Below are 8,668 nucleotides of genomic sequence, written 5' to 3'. Positions count from 1 at the left end.
CGTTTGTTTGTATGGTGGTTTGGCTGGTTTCCTAATTGTTGCACACTCTTGGTCTATGACCGACAGTCACTCCTGGATATTTGTACCTCGTTTATGGACATTTGCAAGCCAGACGTGGCGTTTTTAACCAAGCACATGAAAGTTTCAGAGTGTATTCGCCAGTGGCCTCTCGACATAACACGGAAGAAACGCGGGAGTCTGGGAGGATTTATCATCAAACTGAAAGCTCATCTTCAGGCTGGTTTCTCATCAAACCCTTCTCCTGAGTTGTTTAATGGTGGCTGTGTTGCCTGGCGGCCGCAAGACCTGGCTCATCGGTGGCTTTGACCTATTCTTCACCTATCCCCATCTCCTGTCTCCCTGGATGGCTTCCCTCGGATTGGCCTCTTTCGTCGGCGAAATGGCATGACTCCTGGCAACCTGCGCTCATTGAGAAGAGCTTTGTTCTCTCCCGATGTTATTCCTCCACCTAAAATGGCTCTGATCAACGCTCAATCTTTGGTAAACAAGACCTTTTTATTAAATGACTTCTTCTCCTCTCATAGTCTGGATTTTATGTTTATCACTGAATCCTGGACAAAGGTTGGTGAACCCTTTTTCTGAATTAGTTCCAACTGACTGTACATTTTTTAACTCTCCCTGTCCAAACAGACGAGGGGGTGGATTAGTGACTATTTAAAAAAAAAATCTTTCCTTGCGCGATGCCGGTCAGTTCCAGTAAGTGTATTTAACTGCTTTGAAGCTCAGCTTCTACATCTTGACTGGAATGGCCCTGTTTTGACAGGAGTGATTTACCGTCCTCCACACTCAGTCAAGGATTTCATACAGCAATTCACTGAATTCATCGGTAATATTGCCACAAACTGTGACCGCTTTTTATTGGTGGGTGATTTTAACATCCACGTATGTTGTCAGTCTAAACCTCTATCAAAGGAGTTTCTCAGGCTCATTGAGTCTTTTAGCCTGGTCCAGTGGATAAAAGACTCCACTCACATTCAGGGTCATACTTTGGACCTTGTACTTTCTCAGGGGTTTGCAATCAGTGATATTGTTGTATCTGACTCTATGCTTTCGGACCATAAGCTGATTTTATTTTCTATGTCTCTCTCTCATCTTTCTCATTTCACTACAAAAGATATAACATTGGCTCGGTCCTATTCTCCTCAGTTTGGCTCAAATTTTCATCAGTACTTCATGGAATCCTGTTCACATTTGCTCTTGGATTCATCGTTACCTGACTTGGATGCTGACCCACATCTTTGTCTATTAAACTCTGCCTGTCCTAAATGTCACCGCTCCACTCAAGCTTTATAAGCCCAAACCTAAATCTGAACCGTGGCTCATTTCTGATATTCGACTTTTAAGACAAGCTTGTAGAAAGGCCGAGCATAAATGGAAGAAGGACAAATTACATATTTCATTCCAGTTGTTTAAAGACAGTTTATCGGAGTGCTGTTAGGTCTGCCAAAGCTATATATTTTTCTAACCTAATCATGAATAATCATTCTAGACCTAAGGTTTTATTTTCAGTTATTAATTCTGTTGTAAATCCTCCAGTTAATATGATCTCTGCTGCTTCTGATGTGAAAGCTTCTTGAGATTTTTTTATTGACAAAATTTCTAATTTGAGACCCAAAGTAAGCTCTTCTCATACTGAACCCTCAATTCCGTTGTTGCATTCTGCCTCCTGGGATAGTTTTGCCAGAACCTGAGGGGTCTGAAGATCCACCAGACCAAGATGGCTTGCTTAAGGAAAGAGCAAGTGATGCAATGCTTAGGAGCAGCACTTATAGCAGCTCCTAGTGAGACGGAGGAGGAACTAGGCCTGGACTCTCCCCACAGAGCCCTGAACCTCCAAGCACCACAAGCCCCACCCCAGAGCAGGAAATCAGATCATCGCCAGGTGCAGTGGCCAGCCGCTAACAGGAAAAAGGAGTGGAGCCAGTTCGATGAGGATGTAAGCGCTATTCTGGAAGCAATGTCAAAAGTCAATGCTGGACAGAGACGTCAGAACATGTGTACCCTCATCATGAGCATAGACTCAGAAAGGTTCAGTGTGAAAGTACAGCACAGAGCAAAGATGCCTGGAAAACTGATTCGATGGGAGGTTAAGATATCACAGCTTAGACAAGATCTTAAAGCACTAAGGCGCTAGTATAAGGCAACAAAAGGGGAAGAAAAGTCTGCACTTGCAAAGCTTAGAGACATCATCAGGAAAAGGCTCATTACTCTTGGACCAGCAGAATGGCACAGGAGAAAGGGGAGAGAGAAGGCCAGAAGGCGCAGTGCGTTTATAACTAACCCCTTTGGTTTCACCAAGATATTACTTTGACAAAAGTGTTGTGGCCACCTCAATCAATCAGCACCTCAGAAAAACCTGTGGTGACAGTTTGAGAGATCAAGACCTGGGGCCCTGTGCAACACTTATATACCCACCACAGCCTAAGACCAGAGTTTAACACCGCATAACCAACCATCAAGGAGGTCAAGGAAGTAGTCAAGGACGCAAGATCTAGTTCTACCTCTGGCCCCAGCAGAGGTCTTTACAAGGTGTACAAACAAGCTTGCTCCCAAAGCTCCTGGTGTGGCTGTGGAAAATCTTGAAGGTGATCTGGAGGAGAGGGAAGGTGGCCATTCAATGGAGGTTTGCTGAGGGGGTGTGGAGTCCCAAGGAGGAAAACTCAAGTAACATCAAGCAGTTTCGCATCATCTTACTGCTCAGCATAGAAGGGAAAATCTTCTTTAAGATTGTGGCCCACCGCTTGACAGATTGTCTCTTGAGAAATGTGTATATAGATAACACTGTGCAGATGGAGGGAGTTCCAGGTGTACCAGGCTGTATTGAACACACAGGCATAGTTACCCAGCTGATCTGAGAGGCATGGGAAAGCAGAGGAGTTTTGGCAGTCCTCTGGCTAGACCTAGCCAATGCCTATGGATCTATTCCACACAAGCTGGTGGAAAATGCCCTACAAAGGTAGGCCTAGAAAAGATTCAGAACTTGATCCTGGACTACTATAATGAGTTCAGTTTGATACTATCTTCAGGCTCTTTAACATCAGCATGGCATTGACCGGAGGAGGGCATTATTACAGGGTATACGATCTCAGTAGTCCTGTTTGCACTAGCGATGAACATGATGGCCAAGTCAGCAGAAGTGGGATGCAGAGGCCCCAAGTCAAAGTCGGGTACACAGCCACCCCCGATAAGAGTATTTATGGATGATTTAACAGTGTCAACAACATCAGTCCCTGGATGCAGATGGCTGCTACAAGGGCTGGAATAGCTCATCACCTGGGCACTGATGAGCTTTAAGTAAAAGCAGTAAGTAATCACCCCCAGTAGCAGTAAGCGATCTCCAACCAATGAGAACTCCAACCAGAAGTAGGGCATCAGTATGGATCAGGCAGGTCCGGAGAGCAGAAGGGGTCAGCATCACTGGTATCTCAGGAGTAGCATATGTAGACAGAGAGAGAGAGAGAGAGAGAGAGAATTATTGTAGGTTAGGTTTATATTAAAGTTGTAAACTAAATGGAAATTGTTGGGTGTATAGTAAGATTTTTGCTGAGACATAATATCATGAATATACAGTTCCTTGCAAAAGTATTCAACTCTCTTAAATGTCATCAGACTCCTCTGGTCACACTTACCAGATTGTTCCAGCCAATATTTTTTATTGTAAACCAATATACTCTTAAAGTAATTCAGATTCTCAGTGGGATTCAGATCTGCACTTTGGCCCAGCCACTGTAGAACATTCACCTTTTTTATTTTAACCACTCCTAAGTTGCACTGTCCTACTGAAATGTGAAAATTCTCCCAAGCTTTAGTTTTTTAGCAGACTGAAGCAGGTTCTTTTGTAATATCCCCCTGTATTTGCACCATCCAGTTCGCCCTTCAATTTTGACAAGAAGCTATGAGGATGAAAAGCGTCCCCCAAGTATAATACTGCCCCCACAATATTTCACTGTACTGATGATGTTATTGAAGTATGGCCTGTGTTAGGATTGCACCACACATGGTGCTTTGAAACCCGTTTTGAACAAACATCTGTCAAAATACTTTTGCAAGCCTCTGTGTGTAAAAGCACCACATTTTGTTTGGAATTATGAATCACTGCTTTAACAAACCTCTGTGCAGGTGCAAACTTATCTTTGAAGTTGAGATGAGAGATATGTTAATTTAGCATTTTTATGATTGTCAGAAATTTGGGGCTGAGTGAAGCAGTTGCAGTTCAGGTTATTTTAATGAGAACAATGCAGACAATGAAAACATGAAGCAGTGTCAATGTCAAAAAACAGGCGAGGGTCAGGCGAGGGTCAGCAAACAGAGTAAACTAGGCAAAGCTAAACATGAGAGTCAAAAAACAGGCAAAGAATCAAAAACCAGGATCTTCAACACAGTACAAAAGGCTTGGTAAAGTCAGAAGCGCTAGGATAAACTGAGCATTTACTTCACAAACCTTCAGTGAATGAGAGTCTCTTATGTGTGTGTGATCAGAATTCTGGAGATTGGGAGCGGGTTAGCGGTAGTGGATTCTTATATGCATAGTCTGAGGTGGCCATGTTTGTAGGCCACTGTGTGTTCTGGGAATTGAGGTTTGTGAATTGTGTGGACCTGACAATGATGCAGTACAGTTATCATATTTTATCTCTTAAATTAACCACATTTCAGATGTTAAAGGTAATTATCATCTGTCTGGCAGTTCATATTTTGTTACTAGAATGTGACCTGTTGGAGGTGGGTGGAACCTGTTAAGTTTTATTAATATTGGCTGAATTGTTATTAGAACTTCATATGATTTTGAGTTCATATTTTGAAAGTGAACAAGAGAGATAGAGACAGTAAAAGTGCAGCACAGCTCTAAAGAGGCGATTCCAGTGTGAATTGTGAAACACACAGAAGTTGAAAACAAGGAGGCAGGGCAGGACTTCTAGCAGTAAGGCCACAGAGGGTGGAAGAAAACTGGTGTCCCATCCGGGGTGTATTCACCCCTCACGCCCGGGATTCCTGGGACAGCCTCCAGATTCACTGTGAGCGTAACCAGGATAAAGCAGGAAAAACCTTTCCATTAGTGATGATGGATGGATTTTTTTATTCGTTTGCCATATATAACCACATAAGAAGGTACAGCTGAAGACAGAAGTTTACATACACCTTAGCCAAATAAATGTATCTATCGGATTGAGGTCAGGGCTTTATGATGGCCACTCCAATACCTTGACTTTGTTGTCCTTAAGCCATTTTGTGACAACTTTGGAGGTATGCTTGGGGTCATTGTCCATTTGGAAGACCCATTAACTCCCTGGTTGATGTCTTGAGACTTTGCTTCAATATAAATTTCCTTCCTGATGATGATCTATTTTGTGAAATGCATCAGTCACTTCTGCAGCAAAGCACCCCCACAGCATGACGCTGCGACTCCCATGCTTCACGGTTGGGATGGTGTTCTCACCCTTTTTTCTCCAAACATAACAACGGTCATTATGGTCAAACAGTTCAAATTTTGTTTAATCAGACCTGAGGACATTTCTCCAAAAAGTAAAATATTTGTCCCCATGTGCACGTGCAAACTGTAGTATGGCTTTTTTTATGGTGGTTTTGGAGCAGTTGTTTCTTCATTGCTTAGCAGCTTTTCAGGTTACGTCAAAAGAGGGCTTGTTTTACAGTGGATACAGACACTTGTCTAGCTGTTTTCTCCAGCATCTTCACAAAGTCCTTTGTTGTTATGCGATCGATTTGCACTTTTTGTTCCAAACTACATTCATGTCTAGGAAATAGAATATGTCTCCTTCCTGAGCTGTATGATGGCTGCGTGGTCCCATGGTGTTTATACTTGCGTAATATTGTTTGTACAGATGAACGTGGTACCTACAGGCATTTGGAAATTGCTATGAAGGATAAACCAGACTTTTGGAGGTCCACAGTTTTTTTTATGAGTTATTGGCTTTTTTCCTTTTGATTTTCCCATGATGTCAAGCAAAGAAGCGCTGAGTTTGAAGGTAGGCCTTAAAATACATTCACATATACATCCCCAGTTGACTCCAGTTAGCCAATTAGCCTATCAGCATATTGGCTAATTGCCCAAAGGCTTGACATAATTTTCTGGAATTTTCCGAGCTGTTTAAAGGCGCAGTTAATATAGTGTATGTAAACTTCTGACCCACTGGATATTGTGATATAGTCAAAGTTATATAAAAGTGAAACAGTCTGTCTGTAAACAATTGTTGGAAAAATGACTCATGTCATGCACAAAGTATATGTCCTAAAAGACTTGCAAAAACTATAGATTGCTAATATGAAATCTGTGGAGTGGTTAAAAAATGGGTTTTAATGACATCAACCTAAGTGTATGTAAACTTCTGACTTCAACTTTATAAGAGGTCAATAGTGTCAGTGTATGCATACATTAGGAAACATGCATCCTGTCCTGCTGAGCATGTGCGCCTAGCAGATCATTACATTGATTTGTTACACTTTCTTGCTTTTTGCTAAATAAAGCTAAAATCAGACACAAGTAAATGGTTTACTCACTATAAAGTTGGCATGGTATTGTTTTTCATCAGAGATTGGACAGTTGTTATTTTCAGTTTTAGTAGTCTCTGCTTTGTAGATGCAACATATATTAGCCTACTGGTGTTCAAATTTTTTTTCGCTACCAAAAAGACATGAAATGATTTTAACTTTATAATATGGGATGCAAATAGATATCTTAAAAACTTTTTTTTAGTGTTTTTTAGCTTCTAATTAGTGATAAGTAAGTCTACTTTAGAATATAGAACACATATTGTAGTATTAGTGACTTATTCAACTTGTATAGGCTCTTAAACTGATAAATTGCAGGTCACTTGACACTACCTAGAACTTCCAGGTATAACGTTATCAATTATACACTAATAAGAAGTGAATTTAGATTATTAATGCATCCATTCATTTACACAATTTACATAACTAGGTATTAACAAATTGATAGCAAAACCAATAATGCATTTATTACTCATTTTTACATAACAGATCCCCAATTATTAACCAATAAAAATGTTTATAAATAACATTTGATTCATAGTGAATAAACCATTTGCAAGTCTAATTTGGACTTTCCTGAACAAATAACAAGACCCCAATTAACTTCTCATATGTGTTCCTTAACTAAAGTGTTTCCCATTGATCTACTGATCATTCAGAGATACAGAGTGAAGAAAGAGCTGGAAAAAGAGATGAGCTCCAAAGGAAAGGACCTTTTTCAACCTCAGGACGAATTAGTAGTGTAAAGTATTTACTCAAGAGGTTGGCCCAAACAAAGAGTGTCCAATAGCTGTCACTCTCCAGAGAAACTCTGGGAATGGTCTTTCATGGCAAGAAGATCATTCTAGATTGGGCCAAGGGAGCTTTCTTCATTGGGATCTTTGAGTCTTTCACCCTTAAGGTCGTAAGGATAAAGAAAATAGAGTCTTTCATGCTTTTTCGTGGGTTTGATGAACTGTGCCTAAAAATGCATTGCCTGTCAGAGTTGACAGCTGAATTCTGAATTCCATTTCCTGTTTACACACATTTAAATCAATCATCTAAATAAAGGACTCACACTGACATTGGAAAACCCTTCAGTTTGTCAGTTATTCTCATTCTGAGCTATTTGTATTGCGATTGAAAACCAGTTGTACAGCTGCATTCTGGATCAGATGCAGAGGTTGAATGGTGCTCAGAGGCAGAACTGACTGTTTCAGTAGTCCAGTCTCAAAATGACAAGGAACTGAACAAGCATCTGTGGCCTGTGTGGATAGAAATGGATGAATCTTTCTGATGAATCTTTCGGATGAATCACCTGGGATGAACAGCAGTTTTGCTGGGATTAAGTTTCTGCTGATGAGCTGCATCCATGATGACATGTATGCTGAGATCTGAGCAGAAACATGAGTGTCTGAGGGAGGGAAGGAGAGGATAAGTTGAGTGTCATCTGCATAGCAGTGGTATGAAAACCCATGTGAGGATATGACCTCACCAAGAGATCGAGTATAGAGGGAGAACAGAAGAGGACCAAATACCGAGCCTTGTGGGCACCAGTGGAGAGTCTGTGTGAATCAGAAGTGCATGTCACCTGATATGACTGACCTTCCAGGTAGGAAGGAGAGAGCTGAGCAGCACAGAGCCTTGTGTGTGCATGTGTGTGTTTATGTGTGCACAATACAATAAAAGCGCTGAAAAGCATTAATAAAGAGATGTTTGAGTTGTTTCTCATTCCTAACCCAACCCAGGGAAAGTGTCACACTGGTGCCGAAACCCAGGAGTGAGGAAGATCCACCACCTCATCCTTAGCCGAGAACATTAATCCCTCGCCGGCCTCCACCAGCCTCAACATGACACTCAGCGAGATCGGATGCCTGTTCTCATTCACACAGCAGCTCCGAGACACCTGTCAAAGGTAGCTGCTGGCAGGGAAGTGTGACACCATAGAAGTAGTCGACCTGATGGTGCCGGAGCAGTTTGCCACCCGACTACGGGAGAGGATGGCGGAATGGGTCCAGTGCCACCGTCCGGCGTCGCTATCTCTCTCTCTTTCTTGTATTTCCTCTCCTTCTCCCTGCTTTCCCCCTGTCCTTGCACCATGGAAACAGGGGCCATTTCTCTCGAAACCAGTTCCCGGGACCCAAGCTTTCCCTCCCCCTCCCTC

The 8,668-nt window shown here is 41.9% G+C and overlaps 1 pseudogene; it reads left to right on the top strand.

Annotated features, from left to right (window-relative positions):
* Nucleotides 1-1,738: 1,738 nt before the first annotated feature.
* Nucleotides 1,739-3,319, top strand: LOC113524459 (uncharacterized; annotated as a pseudogene).
* Nucleotides 3,320-8,668: the final 5,349 nt, after the last annotated feature.

Source organism: Pangasianodon hypophthalmus, chromosome 23 (genome assembly GCF_027358585.1).
Source record: "Pangasianodon hypophthalmus isolate fPanHyp1 chromosome 23, fPanHyp1.pri, whole genome shotgun sequence".
NCBI lineage: Eukaryota > Metazoa > Chordata > Actinopteri > Siluriformes > Pangasiidae > Pangasianodon > Pangasianodon hypophthalmus.
This window is presented reverse-complemented; position numbering and strand designations above follow the sequence as displayed.